Source organism: Agelaius tricolor, unplaced genomic scaffold, assembly GCF_023055355.1.
Source record: "Agelaius tricolor isolate 1412-34295 unplaced genomic scaffold, bAgeTri1.0.p SCAF_9, whole genome shotgun sequence".
NCBI lineage: Eukaryota > Metazoa > Chordata > Aves > Passeriformes > Icteridae > Agelaius > Agelaius tricolor.
The window spans coordinates 1298968-1326965 of NW_027269269.1; the positions used below are offsets into that span (position 1 = coordinate 1298968).

Consider the following 27998-nt stretch of genomic DNA (forward strand, 5'->3'; position numbering starts at 1 on the left):
CGCGTCCTTCCGCCCCGCTCCGTCACTCACGCGGCGCGGTGGGAGGGCACGGCGGCGAGGGCCGGTCCTGCGGCGCCTCCCCGGGCAGGGAGGGGCCCGCTCCTGCTGCCCCCCAGCTGAGGCCCGGGAGGCGGCGGCCCCGCGGCGCTCGCCCCGGTGTCGGGAGGGGCCGCGCCGCCGCTCGGCGCAGTGCCCGGGGCAGGAAGCTGATGATTAACCTGCGGCCATTGAGTGCCGGCCTAAAGTCGCGCCCAGGGTGGGGTTTAACCTTGTCCGGGGCTCGGTGCCTCCCGTGTGACTCTGCCCGAGACCCTGGGGCGGCCAGTTCTGCTGCTGCCGCCGAAGCGCTACAGGGATGCTTAGCTCCCTGTTGAAAATCTCTGCTCTAAATCTCAGCCTAGAGCTCGCCTCGCAGTCGTTTTTGGAAGTTTCAGGCTCAAGAGGTCGAGGTGATGTGGGGGTCTCGGCGAGCGTCTGTGCAGCAGCAGCAGCCTCGGGCTGCGGGAGTGTTTGTGACTGGCACTTGAATCCATGCTGGCCCCTTTTCCTCGGGCTGAGCTGCAAGGAGCTCAGCAGCTGCGGCATTTAGGTCAGTGCTCCGCGTCTCTTGCGTCAGGAAAGCTGTCAGTGCGGCCCCAGCCTCCTGCTCCCCGCGGCTGCAGGAGCCAGTGAGTCAGGAGATTGTTCCAGTGATAGCACAGAAAATCCTTCTCTCCTCCTGCCTGCCTCTGCTTTCCTGACACGCTGCTCCTGGTTGCGTTTTTAAAAAGCGCTTAGCCCTGTATAATTTGCATCGCGAAATGATGTGTTACTATAATGGGTCCGTCGTAACATCCGTAATCTAATTTTTTTCTGTAGTTATTCCTTTAATTTATGCAGCAATGTTGTCAAGGTTGAATTAATGTTTGAGAGTATTTTGTTCTATTTGGAGGAAGTTTTATGCCTGACTGGAGAAATAGTGCAATGAAATTTGTGAAGAATTATGTCACGAGTGCTTCTTTTTTAGATTGATGTTGGGGTTTGCTTCATTAGTGCTTTGATTTTAGTGCAAGTTTTACCTTTTCCCAGGGGTAACTGAGTCGGCCGTTTTGTTTTGGCCTTCCACAAACTTTTGTTTCAAGTGTGTACAGCCTAAGAGATGAAGTGGCAAAAGGCGTTTACTTGTGTGTGTTTGTGCTCTGGAAGGATTAAATAGGTGTTCTTTGCTGCTTGTTAGCAGGGGCTGATTTTGAAAAAGCTCTAGGTACTAAATCCCAGTTCTCTGGTAAATTAGAATTCATTACTCAATACTGTTAAGACTTTTTAAACTGCCTAATGCCTCCATTCTCTGCTTTGTCTCCTCTCTTCCACCTCCAACTTTTTTGGTAAATTAACTTATATTTGGGGACAGGCATTTTTAGCAGGGTCTAGGAAGAAATACTTTACAATGAGGGTGGTGAAAAACTGTCAGGTTGCAGAGAAGTGGTAGATGCCTCATCCATGGAAACATTCAAGGTCATTTGGGCCAGGACTCTGAGCAACCTGGTCTTGTAGATGTCCATGCTCATTGCATGAGGTTGGACTAGATGAGTTTTAAAGGTCCCTTCCAACCCAAAGTATTCAATTATTTCAGGTGTTTTTAAGGTACCCCTGGGTACCACAGTAGGATTTACTGGAGTCCTTTATCTTTTTTCCTCCCTGACATTCAAGGAAATGAATCTTTTATTTAATCTTTTTTCTTATCTTTATCTTTTTTCCTCCCTGACATTCAAGGAAATTTCCTCCCTGATTAAAGGAAAGCTCCTCCCACAGACAGAATCCAGAACCTGAGTTTTTCCATATGCTTAAGGAACAGAATTTGTGTGTTGGCAAAGAAACTGATGTTTTCATCTCATTTTACCATAGAACTTCATTTGTCCTGAACAAAAGAGTCCTATAGTAATAATTACTATGTGATGCCAACTCTGCAGTCACGAGGAATTGATTTGAGTGTTCCAGATGTGGACTGGTAATGACTTTGGGATCTAGTTAGACTGCTGTTTGCCCAAATGGAGCTTTGTCTTGCATGTTGTGTCAATTTGACTAGATTTGGTTTCGATTTAACTAACAGTGCATGAGCACATGGCTTGTTTCTTGTTTTATCAATTTCTATCTGCCTTTTGAAACTTTTTTCACAACATAGAAAAAATTAGGAGGGTTTTAAGATACAATTTTTGAAGTTCCTTTGGTTCAGGCAAGTGAATGGACATCCATGTCTGATTTAACTTCCTGAATCAGGGAATCATCCTCTTGTTGCACTCTGTTCAAGCATTGTTTGCCAACTTTGTGATTACACAGACACAGTGAAGACTCAGTCTCCCCTCAAACCCCAAGGTGAACTCTTGAAATGAGTGTTGTTTAAGGCTTGATATATATATATATATATATATACACACGTGTGTGATACATATATATATTTGTATGTATGTATATATGGGTATATATATATCTGGTGCTTTCAAAGAGTAACAAATCTGTACAAGAAACCATTATCTGGAACATAGTTGAGAATGTTGGGAAAACAATATTCAGGGCATTTATTTAGAAAATTGTACTTGGGCTGTGAGTGTATGCTATTCATGTGTGTCTTCTAAAAATATTTTCACATGCAAATTACACACCGGCTGGCTGCTCAGTTCTAACCATGTTGATGCTGCATGATGATCTCTGAGAAACTGAGAATGGAGTGGGAGGTACCAGCTGAAAACTTTTGCTTTAAAGGTTTTGTTTCTTGGATTTTTTTTCTGCTTGACTGTCCTCCTTTTTCCAAAACCTAAGAACATTTCTAAAATGGCACTTTGCAAGTTTAAATTTTAATGTAAGAATAATAAAGTAATGAATTATATGTGTACCTCTTTTTCTCTGTTTAATTGCTTAAATATATTGATTATGTTCTGTTTTTCGAGTACAGGTCACAAGAAAACCATTGTCTCACTTAGATTTTTTTTTTTTTTTTTGTATATGAAGACCAGGTGACTGTGATTGTAAACTTTTTTGCATTCCTCAACTATTTTTAAGCCCAAAAATTAGTAACATTACTATGATATATACACATAGTATCCTTTTGCTATTGCACTGCAGTACTTTACTAAAGGGAGGGAGATCTTTTCTGAGAGAGATTCTAAAATAAGAGACCAGGTTTTTTTTGTCAACTGCTGCCCGTTTAAACCCTTTATTTTTTCTGGTGTAAAAACCTGTTACATTTTTATGACTCATTTTCAAAAGTACAGGAAAAAAAAGAAGTGCTGCATTTTTCCCTACTATGATGCCTGTAGCCTTGACAGAGCAGGAGAAATCTATATATTGCTCTGAGGTAAAGGTAAATTTCTTTTTTCTTCTTGGATCTTATGAGAATGCCTCTTATTTTGTCATCCTTAACAGGAGTGTGTTTTTTGCTGTGTAGAAAGAGAGAAGCTTGACACCTGATGCAGTGCTTTCTGCAAATCACTGCAAAGATTTCCATTTCGGAATTGTAGCTGGCCTTCAACATAATTTCTTATTTTTCATACTATTCTTAAGTTATTTTACCTCCATTTTCTACAGCCTGTAGGCTTCTGACCCCATTCTAGTAGGGAACAACAGCCAAGAACTAACTTAGTATCTCTTGTGTTTCCAGAAATGAATTATTTTCAGGAATCTTTCTAGTGGGGAAATACCAGTGATGAAATGTTGTTTCTGAAACCCGTGGAAAGCTGATTGCTATCTGATATGATCATGGTGGTTATGTTGTGCATTTGTGTCCTTAGGAATCTTCCAGTAGTTAGGTTATGTTTCTGTGGTGTTGTGTTGCTACTCTTGTGAAAATCAGCAAAAATAGAAAATACAGCTTAATGTTGATGGAAGGATTTGGATAGGACTCAGAATGAGGTAATACAGCAACAATCAAACAAAATTCATGTCTCTGTAGTGACCAAGATATTGGCTAGCTTGATGTTAAGGATTTGAAAAACTGATGTGGAAGTTTGGAGTTGCATTGGTTAAAAGACTTACTAAGTAAGAAGGATTACAGCAAGCCAAGTGCTTTGAAATTAAATGAACAAATAGTTAACACTTGCCCGGATGTGATATGCTGGTTTCTGGTTTCATGCATTAATTGCTCTTTTAAGGCAGGTTATATTTGACTCTCCTTTTTGTTTGGCCCTTATACTGTTTTTCTCTTCCTCTGTATGGAAGTCTGGAATTTCTAAGGTGGTTTTAGGTTTAACTGATTGACTTATAGCAGAATTCCAAGATGTATTATCAGTAAAGTTTCATTCATTTTGAGAACAGTGATTTTCAGCAGTAGTTACTAAAGACAGTATTGTACAGGAATTTAGAAAAACTGTGATGATGTAAAAGGTGCTATCACTCTTTTGTGTGTGTTTATAAAAGGGAAATTAATACTAAATTATATCTATGCAAGTAAACAGTAATTGATATAATGACACTTTTAAAAAGAATCTTAGTTGTTTCATTCTGTTTTCAAAGTAACTTTAAAGGCTGTTTTGTCTTCTTGAAAAAAGTAGTGGTAATCAAACATATTAGTTAAAGTTGAACCCTTGTGAATCTTGAGAAAAAAATTCTAAATATCTTGGCTGCAGAATCCACTTCCTATGTTAGCAGAGCAAAGAATATTAAGTAATACACTTGCTGTCTAAGAAATTGGCCTGTTCTTTTTACACTCCATAATGTACTTGAAGGTATTTTTCATGTATTCTGGTACTTTCAGAAGGAAGAAGTCTTTTCAAGTAGACTGATCCTAAGTTTGTAAGATGTCAATTGGTACTGACAAAGGAAAAAGAACAATGATCCATTTTGTGAAATTTTGAAAGTGACAGATTTTCCACTCTTACTTACTATTTAAACTTATACTGATGTAGCATTACCTGTCCATTAGAGACTTCAAGTACCCTCTGGTACTTGAAGCACTTGAGCTACATTTTATCACCATTATCTTGTGGTTCTTTTCCTATTTAGTCTTGGGGGTTTTTGCTTTCTGCAGTCCCCTTTGATTAAATGTCCTTTGTAAGGACGCTGGTATTGTTACAGCCACTTTACACTGTGTGTGAACAGAGGCTCCAGCTTCTGGCATCTCTTTCCAGTAAGTGCTGTGTAGAATCAAACAAAGACTGATGCTTATTCTGAAGAGTTTCAAATGCTTGTCCTGTCTCCTCTTTCTAGAATTGCCAAAATATTGCATACTTCCCTAATATTTCACAGAGTTGCTTGAGTCTAAAGAGTTTGTTAAAGTTGGTGGGACTAATTCTGTGTGAGCTTAAATCCCTTGCAAAATCTTTCTTGTTTCTGAGTTATCCTGTGGTGGTTTTGTTTGGTTTTCTTAATGCCTGAAAAATTTATTTGTATACGAAGTAATTCCTTAGGTAGGGCTAATGAAAGAAAATCATTTGTCTTTATTAAAGTATAGGACCTAGATATTTTTATGTGGCAGTTTTTATTTGCTTCTGGTGCTGAATCACCACATGATTTTGTTATGCTAGGTGCTGTAAGAATGCATGTAGCTCTTCACCCTCAAATAGGAGACATTTTGGGCCTGGAGACCACTACCCTTTTCTAAATAAATTATTTTTTTAAATCTCCAAACTGTTTTTAGAGCATTTTTTTCTGTAATTCTTGGACCCTGGATTGACAAGGGTTTAGGGATGAGTGGGATCATGATGGTAACAAAAAATTATTACCTTTTTTCCCTCTAGCCTAAAATATCAATAGTTCAACTTCTAGCTGAAATGAAATATTGCTGAGTTCTGGTTTGCTAATGTAAATTAGCACTTCTTTCTTCAAGTGTTGCAACCCATTGGCCTGTTAAGTGCATCTAATTGCATGTCCTCTTCCCTGTCAATCTCTCAACCTTCCTTTGTACTTTAAAATTAGAGATATATTCCAAAGCTATGGTGGTGTTCAGTACTTGTTCTATGTAAAGCATCGTTTCTACCTTTGCCTTTAGAACACAAGGGAATGGCTGTAATTGTCCTTTTCAGCCTGATAGTGCTTTTTCTGTATATCAGAAACGTTATTAACTAGGCAGACTGGTAATTTTTATATAACCTGTGGTGTGCCAATGCAGAAGTGGGGTGTTTTTGAGGTGTGCTGATGTCATTCTCTGTACACAATATGGTATAATTGACAAAACTCTTTCTCTTTTTTTTTTTTTTTTTTGGTTGCCTTTTTCCTAGTTAAAGTTTTCAGTAAAGTAATTTTGCACCTTGGCTAAAACTCAAACCCAATAATCTGCTTTTTACATGGCAGCAGCACCTAGCAATGTGTGGGCATACCTGTGTTGGCAACATACCATGGAGCATCTCCTTGGAATTTATTCTCTCTTCTCTCAGACAGGGTGCCAGGACAGGGATTTGTTGCTTGGTAGTCAGGTATTGCCCTTCCTTTCTCAGCTAGTATGCCAAACACCACACTTCTAAGAAGGGTTGCAAATATGGAAATGCAGTTAGTTTTGTTGCAAACAACTATTCTAAAGTAATTTTTTTCTAAAACACAAAAGCAATTGAGTTTATTGTTAAAAGGGAACTTAAATATTTAGTAGAATCAATTACTCCCCTCTATTAATCAGAAAAAATATTGAAGTTTCTTAACACAAGTGTAAAATAAAGATATCTAAGGTAGGAATTTGCTGGTGAAGATGCTCTGTCAGTTTGAGAATCTGACTGACCTCTTGTTTTTGGCTTTAGAGTTGCTGGCTTGATTGTTGCCTCTTCCTAACTGCATCTTGAACCATGTCCCTTACTTTCATGACTTTTTGGTTGATATGGGTGCACCATCCTGTGACCTAACTTCTGCCACTTGAACGCTGGTGGAAAATTTAACTCCTTCTGTGGATGTTGTTGGAGTAAAGTGTAGTTTAAGTGAATGAGGTCAAATAGGGACAGGCCCTCTATGAAACCTAGCAAACAGCAGTGGCTACTAATGAATACTTGGGGAAGGCATGTAAACAATGTCTGGAACTGAAGAATTTAAAAGGTTTTCAGTGCATTTAAAAATACCCCAGAACCCAGTGTTTTAAAATGCCTTTTGAATGGTCCTAAGACTGAGGTTAGCAAAGCTGCTAAAGTAAATTTCTTTTTTTCTACATATTCTGCTTTTTATTTCTTGTTGTTGTTGTTACCACTTAAATAGTGCCTATATTGTTTACAGTAGTGCCACAATATTAATATTTGAAGTTACTTACAACATCAGGTATTAAATGTTCAAAAGAAATAATTATTTAGAAGATTAACTTTATTTAGTTTGTTTGGCAGAGTTCATGTATTGTCACACAGCATAGATAAACTGTCACTGTATTTCATGCTTCAGAACAGAGGATATTACTGAACTAATATAAGGCAAATTTATTTTGTAATTCAGCTTGTGTCATTGAGTAACTATGTTTTTATAAAACATTTCAACTTTTTTTATTATTACTTGTGGATTGTTTCAGTGAGGGTTTCTTAATTGGGTTTTTTTTTTTTTTTTTGTAATTAGCAATGCTGTACCGTGTATCATGCATGAAATAAAGGTGTAAACTTAAGCACAAATCCAAAATGGAGGTCCTTATCAGAGCAAAACTGGAGGAACAAAACAAAATGGCAGTACTATAACAGAAGTTCCCAAACTTATTCTGCTGAAGTTTGGTCCCTGATCTTGATATCTAAAGGACTGTTGGTACCAGTGGTGTTAAATTCTCTTTATAGGTATTTTTTAGGTTTATAGGTATCTCTCAGAGCAGGACCTCTGTCCTACATTCATCAACCTGCAAACCATCTGAAACCAGGACCCGGCCCTGTGCTTCTAACTTGCTTAGGGGTTCATCACCCCCTACTTCACTCCATCCTTTTGTCATCCATCAAAATCTACCCCTGTACAGCAGGTCCCCTTGGAAAGCTGCTCTCATAACAATACTGATTAGTGAAAAGCAGGGGTGGCACTGGCTCTAAGTACAGCTGGAAGTGCTATAATGTTCCATACTTAGGAATAATGTGTGGCAAGTGACTGGTCCCACAAACCCTTCTGCAGATAAGTAATCCTATCAAAGGCAGTTGAGTGCATTTGATTAAGGATTACATGTGATTAGTGGGCTGCAAGGTTGAGAGTACAACTTGTATCATTAATGAGTATTCACATATTAATGCTACTTTGAGCAGAGATTGAACTAGATGACCTCTGAGGCCTGTTCCTACTAGAATGATTTTTTGATTATCACACTTGTATTATGCAAATAGATAACTTCCTTTGTAAAAAAATTTAAGTTGGATAAGCTAAACTCTAGTAAGTCACTGCCATTATTTTACCTAATTGCATCACGTTGTAGCATGGAGTTGCAAATTTGACCCAAGTTTAAGATTTAAAACAGTAAGAGGAATACACTCATGCCTTTTTTGTGTATTGCTTCAAATTCTTTGTGTACAGTGTTATGTCAGTTTGAATTCCTTGTGTAGGAATTCTTTCCTAGCATACAGTTGACTTGTTCTAGAATTAGTCCAGAGGAGAGTGGCTGAAAGTTTGATGCTTTATGTGCAATTGAGGTGCTTGAATGGATTTAAACTTACTCTGCCTAATTCAGGTACCACTAGTACTGAACTACTGTAATGAAGGCATCAGTGCAGGTTAGCAGCCTAAGAAAGGCTTGAGGCCCTAAAAACTTTCCAAAGCAAGGACTCAGAATGTGAGACGGCATTCTTATATTGAAAAAAAAAATCCCAAACCCACTACCACCCTTACAAATCCCCCCACTGTTAGAATATACTATGTAGAATCTGAATACATGTAGATGTTGAGACACAGCTGGTTGAGTTTAATAAAAAATAATCCTTCTCATGTGCAGGGAGATTATTAATCCATATGATTATGGATTTTCTTCCTGTGTCTGGATAAACTTTGTACCCATTGATACTTCTATAACTGTTCTCATTTGGTATTGTTAATTACTTACTTTTAAGCAAGAAGTTGGTGATAAGAGAGGAAATCCCTAATCTGCTGTCTGTAAAAGGCCAATCACTTTCACTTGCATGCAATTAGAAATGTTTTTATGTAACATTTTGAGCTTCCCAATAGTTGCATTAATCTCAGTAACAGGCTATAGTTGTCATGTCTTATTGGTAGCAGTGTATTTCAGGAAAGCACTTGTTTGTGTGCTTTTATTTAAAAATACAAGGAGTATGGTAACATTGCAAATAATGTTTTAAGGACCTGATGGGTCTCTTGGGCTTTTAGGGAGTATAGAAAGCAATTAAAAGGAATAAGATGTGCTAGGAGGGAGTGGAGTTATTTCTTTATGCTTTATTTCTTTGCCACAAGGATGTTACGGGCATTTTATTCTTTTCAAATAATGTTGATTGGTTGTTATCTGATTATGGGATTAGAGTGGCAAAAGACTGAATGCTAGAATGAAGTGCTAAAGACTCCTAAGTCACCAGGACTCGATGCTATTCATTCCTTTAGTGGTTCTAAAGGATGAAGTGGCTGATCTGCTAAGAAGAATGCATCTCGTTAGGATGAGATGCTGTGCCAGGAGACCGGAAGCTGTCAAGTGCTGTACATACTGTACTTCTAAACTGAACACAAAGAGCAGAGCTGGAATTTGCAGACCAAGGACTCTTATTTTAATGCTACTTAAGTAGCTTTGAATTCTGCATGGATAGCCTAGTAGTTCTGTGAGCACAAGATACAACAGCTTTCTATGCAGTTGTATCTTAGAGGTAATGAAAAATACCAGCTGCAGCTGGGGTACTTGTCATGTGTCCCTTGCTTGTGTGTTTGTTCCCTAATAACAAGGGCATAGGCTGCAGTCTGTACTTCACTTTGGTCTGTTTGTGAGTTGGTCTTCTATATCTATCTGCCCAGTACTTGGATTTCTGAAATCTCTGAATTCTTATTAAACTATAAATGACTTTTCAATTTTCCTTTTTGATAAAGTTTCAATCACTCCCTGATTTCAAAGTTAGAAAAGGCCAGGCCTAACCTAAGCAGACATGTTTAACTGCATTAATCTCTTCTGTGTTTAGCAATCTAAAGAATGACTAATTTGCTTCTGTTATTAGTAGACTAGAGAGGGATGAACCGACATACTTATACACTCACACACCCTGTTTAGTTCATCCCACCTTAAACTTGCAATGTATGGCCTTTGGCAGGAAATTGTATCCCACGCAATTTTGGCGAGGCTCTGCAAGTTGTCATTTTTGATGCCATTGTGGGGATGATGACCAGTGATGCAGAGGTGGAACTGAAAGTTAAAGCAGTCCAGTAGTATGCTATGCTGCTTTCAGTGGCAAAGCTGTGATGTACCTTGTAGTTCACACTCAGATGACAAGAGCAGTTCTTAAGTACTGACATTTGTAGCTGCAATTAGCTGTGTGGTCTTGCTCCCTCACTTTCCTTCCTGTTGTATTAGCACAGTGATTTGTGCCACCATGCAGTGACTTGAATCAGAAAATTGATCCTGACTTCGAGAGGGATCTGTGGCAAGCAGCAATTTCTGACCCAATCTAGTTCCTCACTCTGGTCTAGTGGGTGGCTCCACCAGGAGATGGGATCATGGCCTAAGGATCAGAACAAGCAGCAGGAGGGTCCTCTCTCTTTGAACTGGCATTTTACCAGAATAGATGCTCATCAGATTATGCCTTTAGAATCTGTGACTCATCTTGCCCTCAAGTAAGCATCCCAAGTAGTACAGAATACATTCTGTAATATCAGAGAAACTTGAAGTTGTGAAAACTTGAAGGCAGCCTTCTAAAGCTGTCTGTATTAGCACAATGGTGGTAGATGACATTTGGTAGTTTTAGTTACAAAATAATTCATGCTGGAAGGGGTAACTTCAACTACTTGAAGATAATTCTATATTACAAGCAAAATATTCTGCAAAATACATGTATCATTGTAGATACCCAGGTGAAAGCCTCTTTGAAGAGAAGAAATATATAATGTATAAGAAACATCCCTAAAATGTATGGAAATGGTGCTCTGCAGTAGCATTAAATGTAAGTTCCTTATCTGGGCATCTCTGCTTAGATGAACTGTCTGTCTGGTTTAATGAATCAATTTATACTTTTATCAATCACTGCATATACGTATCCTTTATGTATTTTATATGCTATTGTTAAGTAACAAGTTCTTGAAAACTAAATAAAGTATTTTCAGTAAGTTTAGACCAAATAAAGTTGCTTTATTTCTTGCTTGCAGTTCAATTACTTCAGATGATCTGTAAATTTTCAATAATGGCAATACATTCATTCTGCCATTTGGAGGAGCCTGTGCCACAGAATAATGATCTGAAGAAAGCTCACTCATTTGCAAGGAAGAGTCTTCATTTGGGAATTAGCACTGATGCAGCTCAAGGGTGCTTTTTCAAGTCCAGGTACGTTTTGTTTAATTATTCTTACTTGGGTTTGGTATGCTTTTCATTTACATTAGCATATATGCATATATGTAAATTTCATTTACATTAGCATATATGCTATGTCCTGTCAGAGCCTTTGTGTTGGTCATTTGACACATGAAGTATGTTGAAATTAAAAGGCACATGTAGGAGCAGACATACAAGATGAGTAGAGGGAGATAGTCTGGAAAATAATTCTGGCACCATTTATTATTTCTCAAGTAGCTGTCAATGGAGGTTATGATCTTAATGACACAATTCCCTTTTGCTGCATGCTTTTTCAGACTTTTTGTATGTGTTTATTATATAAATTCAGTATTTTGCTAAGCCTGAGTTGTTGTTTTGTATCAAAATGTTATTAGGTCTCAAGTCATTCAGAGGCAGTAAAAAGGAAGGCACAGTTAGGTTTTCACAACTTGGAAAATTTTCTGCTTTAAAAAAATCAGCCTTGGCATTTTTAAAAATTTATTTTAATTTTATTTTTTCTAAAGTGTGTTATTAAATCTTGGCATTGTAACACCTGACCAGGATTTAATTTTAGACTAATGGTTTCTCTATTTAGCATTTATTTTTTTTCAAGACATCCAATTATTTTAATAACTTAATCATGACTTCACAGCACAAGTTGGTTTCTAGTAATATTCTGTATGGGAGCTATATGCAATGTATATTCAATAAGAACTATTAGCAGTAAATTAATAAAATAATTGTGAATATTTAAACAGGCACTTGAATTTCTTGTGTTCTCATTGCAAACTGTGGGGATTCTTTAAGTGGTGATGGGTTTGGTGTTCCAACCAGCAGACAAATAAATGATAATGTGAGAAGAAACCGACCAGCAAATGTTTCTTATCAGGTAGAGTACAGTTAGTCAGCCTTTTCAGTGGTGCACAAATCAAGAATCTTTTAATGATATCTGTCTACTCTGTTAGTTAAATTACTAGTTTAGTTAGTTAAATTAGATTTGCTAGTTAAATTAGATTTATTAGTTAAATTACTTGATCATTTGCATTTTTCTAGATGCATATATGATCTGAGAAGCTTTAACAATATCATTTGTCATGCTAAAAATCCTGCAGAATTAAATGGATTTCAAATTTCTCAGGTATATTATTGTGGTATCTTTTGGGTCTGGAAACAGAGGCTCCTGTTCTGTGTGTTTTCATGCATGTTTGACTTCCTGTCAGTGCCTTCCTGGTAGACAACTGATGCTGAGAACTTCGGTGACATAGAAAGAACATTGCTTTTTTTTTTAAGTGTAAGCCTTTAATTTAGTCCCCTCATTCTTGTAGGAATCATGAAGATGATGTTTTAAATAAATGCTTTATAATGTAATGGATAATTAGAAGTCAGAGACTAGTTTAAAATAGCTTTTGAATTGTTTGTGTACTCCAAACAGGAATAGCAGTAGTGAAAAGGAGGCTGTTGCTTCAGTGTATTTCTAAAAATTGAAATACATGTCAATATAATCATCACAAACCAGAATTATCTGGTCCTATTTTGCAGTATGAATGCTATGAATAGTGTTCACTAGATACAATTTTAATTTTTTTTTTAATGACACAATTATAAAAACTGAGGGCTTTGGTGTATCCAAATTTATTTTTAAGGTAATTGAAGGACAATATTTATTCTTAAGCTTATTAGGTCTTGTTGGTGAGAATCTATTCCAACTGCACATGAAGTCAAACTTTAATGGAACACAGTTCCATTGAACCAAAAGTAGGACAAGAGTGAAACAGAAACCAAGTTCCATATTATTCATAATAATGCTTAAGGTGTCTATAATATGGATATTGAGAGCAGCAAGTGTATTTTTTTTTCAGACTCTTTCAGCAGAACTGTTATTTTCCTAACACAACCTCTGGTACAAGGATAAAATTGGGTTTTTGTCAAAGAACAGAGTCCTGTATCTGAAGATTAAGAAGGTAAGGTATTTGAGATTATATCATTTCAGCAAGCAGTTAACAGTAATTTTGGTTATTTGTTACTTTGCACAGAAATATACCAAAATACTTGATTCATCATGCATCAAGAAGTCTCAAGCATTTTATATCAGTTCCTTTTTGCTGGCTGGGTTTTTTTTCCCCTTTTTATCTCATCAGTGGAATTTCTGAAAACATTCAGCTCTGCTTTCTAAATGTGTTTTCTGTGAAATCAATGAGTTGACCTGAGTGGGAATGAAGGTTGGTTTATCTTTGGTGAGTCAAAGTTAAGTTGTCAATAACTGATGTTGAAATACCATCCTTCAAATGCTAGGTGCTTGACATTCAGTGGGATGAGAATCTCAGAACTGACTACTGGGGACTCCCAGGCTACAGATCAGGTAAATAACTTCTTTGGAGGAGGAAATTAAAGGTGTCTTCTTTTTAAAATTATGATAATTAAGTAGCAAAGTGTGCAATTTAAACTATAAATATTTCCCACTTAACATTTAATTTAAAATAGGCATGTCTATATTTGTGAGAGGATTTGTTAGTTGCTATTTGAGCCTTATATAATTATCTAACATTCCAGCAGTACTGTTTCTAAAGAGGACTTCTGTACTGACACAGAACATGAATGTCTATTTCTAATCCCATTTTCCAATGTGAACCTGTGTGTAGTTGGTTCAACTACTGTGGTTTTTATTTTGCAAAGACAGAGATGTCTTCTCATATTGAATGTATAATTTAGAACTAACAGCTTCCATATTAGAGTAAGTGATAGGGGTTCTCTTCAGATCATGGGATTAACTTGGTTTGTTTCCTGCTTCAGCTAGTCCCCACTTTCTCCAAGAACAGGGTAGCTAAATTGTGTTGTGACAGCTCAGTATAGTTGCTAACAGAGAGCCTTAAAGTCCCCCAGAACTGGTGCTGCTGTAGTTTATTTCTGCTCTTGGAAAGTACAGTGGTGCTGCTGCCTCAGTACCGGGGGAAGGAAACTTGGAGAGGAACGGTGTGCAACGGCAGCAGGAGCTGCTATGGCCATCTCTGGTGGCTTCTCCTAGTTCAGCATCCAGGCTCCTCTTTTGCTCTGCTTTTTGGGAGGGATGGGAAGGAAAAAGGTGGAAAATAGTTCTGTAATTGTTAAAAAAAGCAGTAAGTTTTCCTTGTTAAAAAACAAAAGGTTTTTCCTCTGTTGTAGTGTTTCAAAGAGAAGACATGACAGATTTGGGTATTTGTTTTTAAGACTTACCCAATTTCAACTATAGACTTACTTCCTTGCCACCTTCAAAACCAGAAAGATAATATAAAAGGATCAGTATTTTGAGATCAAGAATAAAAATTGAGAGTATTTTAAGATAAAAGATTACAACAAATCAAAGAAATACATGTATTACCTTTTAAGATATTTAACTTCAATGGGCTGTTACCATCAATGAGATATATTTAGGGTTTTCTATGTTCAGTTCTATAGGCAATATAGAATGTGAGAGAAACAGCTGCATCTGAAATAGATCATCTGCTTTAAAAAGTAAGAAATAATTCCTTCCAAGCAATTGGTTAAAAAAAACTATTTAAATACAAATGGCTTTATAGTAGCTTCTTAATTCATTTAAGTACGTAGAAGGAGAATTACATGCTTGTAATAAGTTGTGTGTTCCTAAGTGGTGAAGAATACAAGGTTTGGGGATTTTTTCCCCTATAGAAATTAGTAATCCCTGTAATTTTTGCCACAGGATATACTAAACTATTTGGGGCAAATTCCTGTACCTCTTGAATTTGTAAAGTTATAGAAAATCTGATCAACAGTTATTAAAGGTTCTTTATAATTAAAAAAAATCGTGTAGCACACAGCACATTCAATCTTAGAGAAGTGACGTGTTTTAAGAGACAGTTCATACCACTGTAGATAAGTTTGTTAGTACTTCAAAATAGAAGTCTCTGAGCAACACATCAGCTGTGCATGTACCTCTCTCTGTGGGTAACCCATTGATATATTAGTTTTATGGAATATCTTTGTTCCAGTGTTCTTTAGAACACAGCTTCCTGCCTGCTCAGAAGGACGTATCTTAACTTGTTCTTGGGACTTGTGTTCCAAGAATGTCTGAGAGAGGGCTCATGTGGGAGCTGATGTGTAGCTTACCTTAGGGCTTAGCAACAATGGCAGGACTGGATACCACCCAACGTGCTGCTCTGATTTTGGGTCCCAACATCATGACATTTTTTTGAGAGCAGGCCCAGAAATTTATTATCCTGGTCATGAACATCTAGCTTATATGATCTCCTCTCGGATCCCGGTCTTTTATTGTTGTCATATTGAACTGGTTGGTTATATTTTTGAAGGAGGAGAATCTGTTGCCTTATCTGCAATACAGCTATGGGAGTTTCAGGGTCTTCCAAAAGAGGATATCTCATTCCTGACATGCTCACCAAGAGGAGGTGATGAAGCCTATGTAGTGCTTGGGCGATTAACTTCATTATCATGCTGTGGAATGGTAATTGTGTACATTATGGAATACTGTCAAAAAGAGCAGTGAAGTTGATTTTTAAGGAGTAGATTAGGTATTGCATCCTTCAAGATGCTTTCTGTAAGTTAAAAGTATTTTAAATTAATTTTTACAGAATTTCAGAGTATTGAGAAATGATAAATTTTGCATATAATAGACTACATTTATTGGCAGGTCTTTGAAGTGTTCTATTGACTATTTGCAATGAGATATTTTTTCTAAATAGAGACATTATGTTTGTTTAACAAGATTTTCTATATAAGTAGGCCCTTTCCATTAATTTATGATAGCATGCTGTACAAGAATTGTAATGTTGAGTTTTATTTTCAACTTTTTTCTTCTTGCTGAGGCTCATCAACTAGCTAACAAAAACCCCCTACTTTCAAGCACCTCACTTTTTAACAGGTTGATCCCTGGATGAGAACATTCATGCTATTAAAAGTCAATATTTTTCTAATTTTTTAATAACTAACGTACCTGTCAGTACATGTGCTAAGTTATGGTTGCTGCAATTCATATTCTTAGTGAGGCACATGCAGTTCACCTTTGATAGGTAAGTTACAGTTGTAGATATTTCACTTTATTCTAAGATTCCTGAGAGCAGAGGTCTTATTTTAGGGGGAGGCAGAGATAGGGAGACAAAAACAATGGATTTCTCTTGAGTCTATTTTGGAAGCTGTTGTAAAGAAGTCACAAGTAAAGAGGAAAATGCATTCTTGTTTTATCAGGTTATGCTGGTGTCTCAACTCAGTTGTCTGGGAGTTACCATTCTTGTTTTGTCCTTTAAAGAACACTGGGATAAATAGCTTTATCCTAAACTTTATTCCTTTAGAAACAAAACATTTGGGTTTTTGTTTGGTTTTTGGGTTTTTTTTTTAACAGCACAGCTGGAATTGGCAAATGCTGTTTCAAACAACCAGGTAAAATGCAGGTGGTGTGGAAGTACTATTGTGCAGCTGAGCTAAAGGAATTTTGCTGGATAACTACTTGCCTGTTATTGTCATTGGCAAGTTACAGGTAATTTCCAAAGCTGTAGTCTGGCAGAGAAGTAATAATTGCTTTTATGTGTATTTTTCAAGCCAAGACACACACTTTACTTTTACCAGTGTTTTTACAAAGATTCAAAATTACCACAACATTGTTGCTTAAAAAAAAAGTTTGTTTTAAAAGAAAAGGAGATATGAAGAGAATAGTGACACTTGAGTGGCACAGAGAAAACTTTTGTCAGATGAACTCCTGACAGAATCTGGCAGAAATTCCAAGTCTGGTTTGTCTCTAGTAATTCCATTAGCATTTCAAAGGTTGGTGGTGTTCTGAGAATGACACAGGAGGGATTATTTTTTAAATTAAGAATTAGTACTCTAAAGTGTTGCCTGTGCTAGGAATATTGTTACTGTCTTGCAATAGGTAAATGGACTATATCTGAGATACTTGGTTTTCTATCAGACATTTCTCTTCTTTATCTGTACTGGCATAATTAAAGTATCAGCTACCTTTCCCCAGTGTGAATAGAGCTGTATCAGTATAAAATGTATCTATTGGTAGCTTATTTCCATGCAGAAGGAAACAACCTGGCAGCACTGGCCCAATTCCAGGAATTGTTTTTAATTATATTGCAGTTGCTATGCCAGTATAAATTATTCTTATTGGAGATCTTGCACCAGATGAAAGTGACTTCAATCTAGTTTATTTGCCCTTATCCATACAGCCCCATAAAAAATTACACCACTTCAGTTTCACAGGTTTGATTTGCCTTTGTAGGCTGACTTGCTCTTTACACTGACTTATCTCCATTTATGCTAAAGGATATAAACAATGAGTGTTTTGACAATGAAAATGCATCTTCTGTTCTGATATAAGCCTAATCTATTCAGTTAATGCTAGAACAAGTACAGTTTACTGTGAAGGTTATAATATTTCCATCTGGCTATGTGCACCAGAGCCTATAGAGCACCTGTCCCCATTCTGAATCCTAACAACTCTGTTATTTAGCATGAAGTAAAATGTTTTATCAACTTTCAACTGCTCTTTTATAGAACAGTGAACAGTGTCTTGCCTCACTTTTCTACTATCCAGTATGTGTTACCTAAGAAAGAGTTAGGAAGGTTGAAGTCAGAATATAAGAGCTTGGATCATTTGCAAATAGGGCTGATCTGCATGTGCTTGTTCTATACAGATATTGTTGAGTAGATTCAGATCATGTCTGTTTTAAAGCTACAAGTGAGGGAGAGATCTTTAAGATGTGGGGAGGGGATTGTGATGGGGAAAAGAACTGAAAATAAGTATAAAATAAGTCTAAGTATACTGCTATAAGCCTGGAAGCAGTAAAGAAGGGACCTTGCCAGAGACTAACTCACAGAAACAGAAAGGGCCAAAAGCCCAGGGACCTTTGACCATTCAGAGAACATTCACTAACTTTAATTAGCTGTTCTCTGTCCTGTGCTTACTGATTGCTTCTTCCACCTCTTGCTGTCTGTTCTACCTCTTCACTTCTGCTTTGTTCCTGCATGCTACATATGCTTCCTCCCACCCAATGTGCCCTCCTTACCCTGTACCTCCTTCTATGTTGTTTGCAAGCAAAAGCCACCTGCAAAGTAGAACTACTGTTACATTTACTGCAGTCCGGCTGTTTGTGCTGTGTGTGGACTTTTCCCCTGTGCTGTCTTACCTGTTTAGACTTGTTCTTCTAATGTGGTCGGGGACCTTTTACTGTTCTGTGTATTTGCTCTATCCAGCATAAATGGAACTTCAATTTTCATAAGTCCTTAGAAAACCTTAAGTATAGTTTAAGAATAATGTTTCTTTATCCTGTTCTTTTATAAAAATCATTCACAAGCAAATGACCACCCTTAATGAGATGAAACATATGAGATTTCATGGGATAAAAAGGAATTTTGCTCTTGCAGTTTTTCTGTAAGTGAACCATGATTAAAAATGTTATATATTATAATGTTATAATGTTACAGCTGTGGTTATATTAGTGTCCAGCATAATAGGATGAATGTTTCAGAATGAATTTTCTATTTGCTGTGTTTGCATTGCACTTGCAGTGGTTTGCAAATTGCTGGTTTGTTTTCCATGTCTTACAGCTATATAATTTGCTTTCTAGAAACCATTTTGATAGGTGTGGGTTGCTTGTCAGAAATTGTTCCGAAGCTTGAGTGCAAAGGAAGCAGGGTACTAATGATGAATAAGAATGGATATCTTGAGGATAACAATGGATATGGCATCTTCAAAAGCAGTGGCATTCTGGTAAGAATTTGCATGTAATTTATTAAACACTATGTGATAGTTCTCAGTAAAATGTGTTTGTGTCTCTCTCTGAGGATTTGTCTGATGAAATTTTCTTCTAAAATGTGAAAAGTAGGAGGATTGCTCTATATCATGAAGTATTTTAAATTCTGAAGCATTGTACAACTTTACTTAGCATTGAGTTCTTGCATATAAAAATAGTGAAAACATCTTTTTAGAAAAGTTATTTTAGAGAGGGAGTTAGTGGCCGTTTATGGCTCACTGTTTGTGAGCCTGTTTCTCTGAATATTTAGAACTGAATATTTTTGAACTGTCATTTAAAAAAAAAAACTGCTTTTTTTTCACTCAGAGTATACTCTCTCATGGTATATTTCACCACTATACATGAGAATGTTCTAACAGGCATTGCATCCAGCTTTGCAGGAGATACAAAACACATAATTATTGACAAACTAATCATAGCTGGAAACTTTTAATCCTCGTATTGGTTAAAAAAATATGACAGCATGCTAAGTTACTGATTGGTACTACTTTGTTGGAAGTTTCACACCATTTAAATAATATACACAATTAGAAAGTGCAAGTAAAAACACCAATTAAAGTTTTACTGTAACTGCAATGTAGTACAAGTGATTCCTTTAAGTTTAGTATTTGAAATAACTTAGGCCAACAATTCCCTAAGCAAAAATTTTTGTTTTCACCAAAACAAAGTATATTCTTATCTTTGTAGATAATGACTTCTTGAAATTAACAAAGAATTTGTGCCTCTTTTCCGTCCTACTCTTTGAATCCCACTGGTGGTCTATATTGAAGTGGAACTCTTCTGTGGCAGCTGGCAATTCTCAAAGCTCCTTGGTTAAGGGTATTTTGAGGTGCTGGATGTGCATATGCTCTGTAGTAAAGAGCAGCACAGACACTGCACATTCTTCTGCTGAGCCAGTTTCATAGCTGAGATAGCTGTTCCAGAGCGTGCTACTTGCAGTGAAATCAGGGTTTAGACACACCTCAGGAGCTCTGAATTTTGTCATGCCCTGCAGAAAGCAGCGGTGGCCAGGAGCCGATTCACAAGCGGATTAGGCGTTAATCGGATAGTCTGTGTTGGTCAGAGGGCTGGTGGCTCATGTCTAAGCAGTAACAGCGGGCCTGGCAGAGGCCTTAGCCCTGCTCAGAGGCAAGGATAAGGAGCTCAGACACATCCTTGTGCCAGCACAGATACTTCCCATGCACATACAGTGAGAGCAGGAAAACTGGGGTGTATTCTCATGGGGGTGAGCGCCAGCCAGGCTGGCAGAGCCCAGCTGCTCTGGGCTCCATTGCACAGTATAGATGTACATCATAACAGGTACCTAGGGCAGCATTCATTGAAACAGAGCATCCTCACTGAGATACTGCGGGAGCAAGGACAGAGAATGCCTGGTAGGTGAGCTCCTGAAAGGTCTGGCCACACTCCAAAGGTCTCATGTAAGTGCATAAGTTAGACCTAAAAAGATTAATGTAAGCAGTCTCCTTATTTGAAATTAGATTGGCAAGCAAGGTGACTAAGAGTGACTATTTAATATCCCTTTCTCTAACATTCAATTTTTCATTCTTACTTTTGAGGTGGGAGTAAGATAAAATCTGGCCCTCAAAGTACTGTGTACTCATTCCAGTGCCAAAACATGAAACACAAATCAGCACCTTAAATTTAGGGGCATACTAGGTTCCCTAGTGCACTTGGACAAATATGCATGTTAGATATATGAATGTAAACTTAGCTGCTTTGATGTACTTATAAATGGCTTTTTTTGGACTGCTGTGATTCTGTGGGCTAATGTAGTAAGAAGCTAATGGAGAGGAAACTAGGCTGCTCTACAACTTTTATTTTTCTTGCCAAGCTAATCTTTCACTCAGGTTCATTGCACGTCAAGTGTTTGGTTAATTATTTTATCTTATTTATATTTTAAACCAACTTTTTTCAGGAGGAGGGGTGGAGGGAGAGAGGGCTAAGGGAGTGGTGTTAAGTTCTGAGTTTTAAATTCCCTCAGATTCTGAAGGAGGATACCAGTGAAGAAAAACCTACTTTGCAATTTCCCTATTGTAGAGGTACCTTATCTGTGGGTGCAGTAGTTATAAAAGTCAAGTCTGGAGTGTCTTTTTTTGTTGATCTTTTCTAAGATGACTGTACTGACTGGTATGGTTTCAAATAAAAACAGTTAAGTTATGGACTTGTAAAAGAGTTGACTGTCATTTTCTGCTTAATTCCTCTTTTGCTGAATAATTTCTGTGATATTAACTTCATTTGTGACACTTTACTAGGTGCAGGCCTGAGGGGGAAAATGTTATAGTTCTTTCACAATTCATTGGTTTGTGGATATTTCTGTTATGTTGTTTCCACACTGAATGACTCATATGTTAAATGAATATGCCAGCCCCAAGGCATGCCCTCGCTATTGCAGCCCACAGTGAAACTTGATGCCATTGCACAGAAAAATGTGGAAGATGCTCATATCCGTTTGAATCCTTGGGAAGTTCTGTGCACTTTGGACACGTGTGCTAGCAATTACTCAATGTATGTTCTTTCAAAAAGCTGTGGTTTACCATGTCTGATTGCTCTTTTTCACACTGTTGATTTGCTGAGTTTGTAAGCTACATCTGTCTTGTGAGCCCAAGTTAGAACTGAGAAATGGTAATTTTTAGTTGTTTTTTTGTTTCTTTTAACAAGGTGGTACAGTTTCATTGTATTCATTTCTGGACTGTTTGATGAGAAGCTACAGAAGTATCTGATTTGCTTTGCCACCTGTGCATTTTTTAAAGTATTTGACAGATTCAGAAATTGTTTTATTTTGGAAGTTGATAGCACAGATCTAATGCTCTCCACATTGTGAAAACACTAATTAGTATTAGATTGAACAAGTTGGACCTGATTACCTTAGCTCTCTTGGAATTTTGGCTTTCTTACCCATTTGATTTTTCATTGTTTAATGAGAATGTGAAAGACAAAAGAGATTTACCTATTGATGAAGTCACAAAAATTATCACATTACAGAAGCTTCACATCAGAATGTTGCTAGGAGCAGGCTCTTTGGTATCTGTAATAGGGAGAGAGATGTGCACTCACAGCAGCGAGAGAAAAGGCTTTGAAAAGTATATGATGTAAAACTTTTTTGATACTGTTTTGAATCTTTAGGACATTTGGGCTTTTTTTCATGTGCCATATAGTGGTGTTAACTCTAAGTCTTCATTGATTCATATAGTGGAAGTATGTGTATGGCTCCAGAATTTTTGTTCTGTGGTTTTGTTTTGTGGTTTTGATAGGAGTAAGACAGATTGCTGTGACAGGATAGATAAAACATATCACAAGTCAGGTATTTTGGCTTTTAAATAATGGTCTTGTTCTGTCGTGCATAGTATGCAGTGGAGGAGTTCATGCCAAAGTGAACAGATGCATTTATGGGAAGACCACTCTTCAATATAAATTTTTCACTCAACATTACTCATGGCTGTACTTTGGGTGCAACTTTTTCTGTCTGTGTCCCTGCTTGTTTTCATGAGGAGGTTGTCACTGCCCACCTAACTCTACTTTCACTGATGGGGAGCTTGTCTGTCCCATCCCCTGTCAGCTTTGGCAGCAAGACCAGGCACGTTAATGAAAACTATGTGCAACTGTTAACAACATCGATCACAATTGTACAGGAAACACTGGAAGGCAATAAAAGCAACTGTTTCAATCCTGTTTGCGTTCTAGTGCCCCCTGACCAAGTCATCTCAGGTCTCACTAAGGTGAGACATTAAGGATGTCTCACTAAAATGGTATTAAAACATAAAAAGTTATAACAAGTCTACTGTTTGATCTTCAAGTGGTGGCAAGAAGGAGGTAGCAAAGTGAAAATACATCAGAAATTATTGCTCTGGCCAGCTGATGTGTTTGAAAGAATGGTGTGAAGGTGCAGAGGGTAGTAATCTTGTACAACTACATTTGCTTATAATAGACCATAGTGACAACAGCAAGCCAGAAAGCAGATGTGCTGGTATATTCCACATCTATAGGTGTAAAAGCTGCCTCGCTGGACTTCTTGCAGTCTTTGGCTTGTCAAGAGCCTTCTTTGTTTGCCAGGAGAGATCCTGGATTTGTGCTGGTGTCTGCTGCAGTATGTACAGTTTTAGTCCTGCTCTCTCACTTTCCCACCTGTTCCACATAATTTTTTCTGTTCCTGTACTGCATGATGAAGATGTGCAGCTCTCAGGTAAAGCTCAGGGGGCTGAGTTTTGACTAACAAATCAGGGTTTCTTACAAGTACAGAAGGAGCATCGATGTCAGGGGCTGGTGGTACCATCCTTTTCCTGTGGAATCCTTCAATGCTTTTCTCTCGGGGGAGGGGGGAGGTGGCTTTACCCGTGGCAATGCTCAGCTCTGCCGGTTACCTGCGCACGGGCCGTGTTGCACATGAGCACGTCCGAGTGGCCTCAGGGTATTCCCGTGGGATCTGTCCTCGAGCCAGCGCGGCCAGAAATTTCTCCATTGGGATGGTCCGGGCACCGCCTCGGTGCCTTCAGGCCGCCGGGCGGGAGGCGAGCGGCTCCTGCCCGGCATTAGGACCCGGCAGGTCGTGCCTCCCTCTCTCCCCCTCCCTCGCCAGGTCGCTGGCGGCGGCCCCGGGGAGCGGCAGCGGCCGCGGCTGGAGGGACCTTTGCCCGCCGAACAGCCGCTGCACCGGGCGGGCGGAGCGCCCGCTCCACGCTGGCTTCGTGTCAGGTTTCTTTTGTGCGTTTACAGCAGAAACTTCGCTCTTCCTTCAGTGGTTAGGCAGGGGATTGTGGCACTTGTTCTTCTTTGTAAACGCGCTTTGGCTAATGTTAAAATACATCGAATTTAATGCCTTCATGATATTCGTACTACAAGACTTTCACAGCCAGTACTATGTATCCTGCTGAACTCTTTGTGGTATCATATTTGAAACAAGACCGTAAGAATAAGAGTTCTAACCATTAAATTAGGATTAGACTGGAGCAGAAGTTGATATATTATCTGACACTTGGCTTCTGTAGTGCCTGTCACAAAGTAATGGCTCTCTTAAACTGCACATTAATCATCAACAACAAGTTCAGAAATGTCTGTTTCAGTCCAGAAACTCTTATTACCAAATAAATAGCTTTGGTACTGTTTATTACCAAATAAATAGCTTTGGTACTGTTGGAATGAGCAAAGAAGTGTCCTTAACAAGAAATTCCTTTACATCTAGATGTAGTAAGTTTACACCCTTTCTCCCATGAGTTTAATTTATTGCTCTTGCCCACCTTCTACTTAAAAGGAAAAAAGCATGGGACAACTTTGCAGGTAAGTGTCCAATGAGGTATATTTCAAGTTATTTACATTCAGAACATACTATCAAGCATATAATAGCTTTAGAAAAGCAAAATGTCACTTTTATTTCAGAGTAATTTGTTAATGGGATGTGTTATTAAAACGATCACAGGTAGAAACTATACAACTGAAAGGTAAATCTGCCAAGTGACAGTTCTTGCACTCAAATACACAGCCCATGAAAACAGCAAAACAGTAAGTCACCCAAGGAGAATAATTTTTATGTTCTTAGTATCCTGGTGGTGAATGATCTGCTTTTAGAACACAGATGATGTTGCCTTTTGGGTTCAGAAGTTTTATATAGCCTTTCTGCAACCTGTTGCATTGCATTTATTCCAGACAGTTTTCCTGTCATTGCTGGCAGTAAGGTCTTCTCAGACCCAGATCTGCCCATGGAGATTCCCTGAAATTCCCTGAAATTCCCTGCTCTAGCAGAACCAGAGCCTACACTCAAGTATCACCACATGAAGTTCATGTAGCTTTTTAAATCTCTCTATTTCTTGTGTCCTAGTACAAGCTGTATTCTCTTTATCCAAGAAAAAATTCCCAGGCAATCTTTCTGGTTCTTTGCACTCTCTATATTACTGACATATGAGTCTTCACTTTTACTGTCTCTTGTGCTGTGTGATGCTGCAGCCTTTTACTTCTGCCCTGTTTACCTGACCCAGCCCTTGACTAGGTCCAACCTTTCATTGACAGTGCTGGCAGCATCTCCTGCTCCCCCACCTCCAGACAATATCACATTCTCTTTACCTTCCCAGATACGATGGAAAAAATCAACCCAAATATATGAAGCCACGTCTTTATGCTCTCTTTCATTTTTGCCTATCCTCATAAAATGAAGACTCTGCTCCTTGAAAAAAAATTATAATGCTATATGTTTTATATAGGTTATAATGTTATATATGTTTTTGTAATTGCTAATACAACAGGGCAGTGTGGGTCTCAGTATATGCAGTGACAATGTGCATTTCAAACTAAACCAGGATGATCTTATCAAGATAACCAAGCAGTATAGTTGTGGCATGCTAAGGATTCAGTGATTAAGCTAATTCTAGCTGGCTTGTCTGTGGGTGAGTGGTAAGTAGTCCATTTTTGTGTGCTTGTTAGCAAGATTTGTGATGAGAATCCTTGTTAAAACAATCTTTTTAAAAAGTGATAAAGGGAATATTGTTCAGTATCAGGTCTTTGAAATATAGACAAGCTTCTAAGAAACTGGCTGTGATTGGAAATGAGGAAAAAAGATATTTTAGATAGAACCTGCAGTGATGGAGTAAACAGGTTCATAATCATGCAGTTTTTAATTTTTCATGTACTCAACTTTACTGCTTACATAAAAGTTTAATGTGTCCAAACTTTAGTTGTTTCAAAACCTTCTAAAGACAGCTACTGTTGTTAATGAGCTATTAATAGTATTTAATGCAAACTGTAGGAAGAGTTTACTGTGAGATTGTGAATAAAATTTCAGTAATGAAATCAAGTTGCTATTCCTTTTTTAATTTATATTTTTACAAAGGCATATCTGCTTATCATATTTGCTTAAACCATTATACAGTTTCCCATTTGGTAAAATACCTCCTAATGTTTCAGTGGATGTTAACTATGAGTAAGTTGCTTCCTGATTTCTCTATGTAGTAACTGATTTAATTTCTACTGTCATTGATAGGGACATTGTGTTAAGATTAATAACTGAATTTTCATTATAATTAATATGAATGGATTATATATGATGTGAAAAAACCATTTTTTCTGCTCAGTTTTGAATTTTCCACACTTTCAGTGCTTCTTTGTATTTTTCTTGTGTTGTAAGATAGCAAGCATATAAATGTCTGATCTGACCTCTCTAGAGCAATTACTTGACATGTCCATGCATAATATTCCTGATTTGAAACTTTCTAATTTCTCTTCATAGGATATTTTCTATGTTTAGTGCTGTTCACACTTGAACCCTGTCTATTGCTTTAGTATCCTTTTGGAGGGAGAGTGACCTGTACCTCATACGGGATTTTTTTTTCTGGTAAGGTCACAGCGCTGATTTTATAATCCTGTTACACTGGTTTTCTTCTAATTGTCTTGGATTGTTTAAGCTGCCTGTTTTATTATTTTTATTTTGATTGTAGCGGTGTGTAAAGCACACATTTTCACTAAACTGCTTAAGTGGGCCCTGGTTCCTTCCTGAGGCCAAAGCAACTGGTGTGTTTTCCCATTATGGGATAACTGATCTAATGATTGACTTCCATTAAACAAATGCAATCCTACTACCCCCTTGCACCTGACACTGGCATGTAGTGATAGGACAAGGGTTAATGGCTTCAAACTGAAAGGAGATAGATTAGATGTTAGGAAGTAATTCTTTACTGTGAGTGTGGTGAGGTACTGGAACAAATTTCCCAGAAAAGCTGTGGATGCCCCATGTCTGGAAGTGTTCAAGGCCAGGTTGGATGGGTCTTTGAGCCACCTGGTCCAGTGAAAGGTGTTCTTACCCATGGCAGGGAGGGTTGGAACTAGATGATCTTTAAGGTTCCCTCCAAACCAAACCATTTTATAATTGTATGACTTGTCTAATTGAAATCGATAATTAAAACAACTCCTGAAATGGGGCAAGGACTTTATAGCTGATGGTCCTTGTCTTTTGTTTTTCATGGAAGTTATCTTGGAAGTTATCTTGGCCAGACCTTTAAACAGATCTTTAAAGTGTCAGTGCTTGTGAGTATGTGACCATAAGACTGAGTAAATTCAATCTATGAGACGCTAAATGTTATTGACTAACATCAATTTATCTGGAGATTTTGTAGGTAACTGTTACCCTCCCTTTGCCTAACACATTGAGTTTTATTGCACTAAGTTCCTTACAGTTGTGTCTTTAATTTGAAACCACATAAAACATAGACTGGTTTTTTTAATGGGTTTGTTTTAATATGTGTCTGTTATCTGTCTGTCATCATTTAAACCTTATTTAGTGTTTCTGGGGTCCACTTATTAATTTTGGTTAGATTAATAATTTTCCTTCATTCTGAATAACTGAAATAACTGCAGATTTTCTGCCATGATACTTGTCCCAGTTTCTGAATTATTAACAACTGTACTGTAATACAGGACCAAATACGTCCCTTTCAGCATTTTGCGGTTAACTCTTTGCTATTAAGGACATTTATTATCATGAAATCAAATCATTTAATTCAATATTTTCCCTGGTTAGATTTTGATCAGATTTTCATCTATGACTGACTGTGTCCTCATTTTTTGTTTGATTGCTTCAGGAGGCATTTTTCTCTTTGGGCTTTGAAAGAACTTGTTTTCTGTTATCTGGAGCAAGAACTAGATTATCACCAGTAGCAGTTTTCTATTCTATTTTCTTTTTTACATGGTGCCTGGTATGACTTTTTATAATTGTTTATGCAGCCCATTCCAATGTCGAATCACCCTTTATATGAATAAATTCTTCTTGATATCCTAATTCTTCCTAATATTCTTCTTTTCCCTTCTCTGCTTTTTTAGCTATGTTGATTTGTCTGGAGGATTTGCCCATGATTCACAGTGGGGAGAAAAAAGCCAGTGCCAGATATGAATGCATTCCAGGTCTTTATTATAGG

At 37.7% G+C, this 27998-nt stretch overlaps 1 long non-coding RNA gene across 4 annotated transcripts in view; it reads left to right on the forward strand.

Annotated features, from left to right (window-relative positions):
- LOC139593258 (uncharacterized) overlaps positions 1-27998 on the forward strand; it is a 32912-nt gene that overhangs the window by 174 nt on the left and 4740 nt on the right. Inside the window, exons 1-6 of one of the 4 annotated variants that reach the window (XR_011680231.1) lie at positions 19-589; positions 11185-11359; positions 13207-13308; positions 13640-13706; positions 18922-19064; positions 26318-26422. This is a non-coding gene — a long non-coding RNA (uncharacterized lncRNA). Of the gene's footprint in view, positions 1-17; positions 590-11184; positions 11360-13206; positions 13309-13639; positions 13707-18921; positions 19065-26317; positions 26423-27998 lie in introns of those variants that run through there. The other 3 variants (XR_011680232.1, XR_011680229.1, XR_011680230.1) reach the window with 3 other exon arrangements.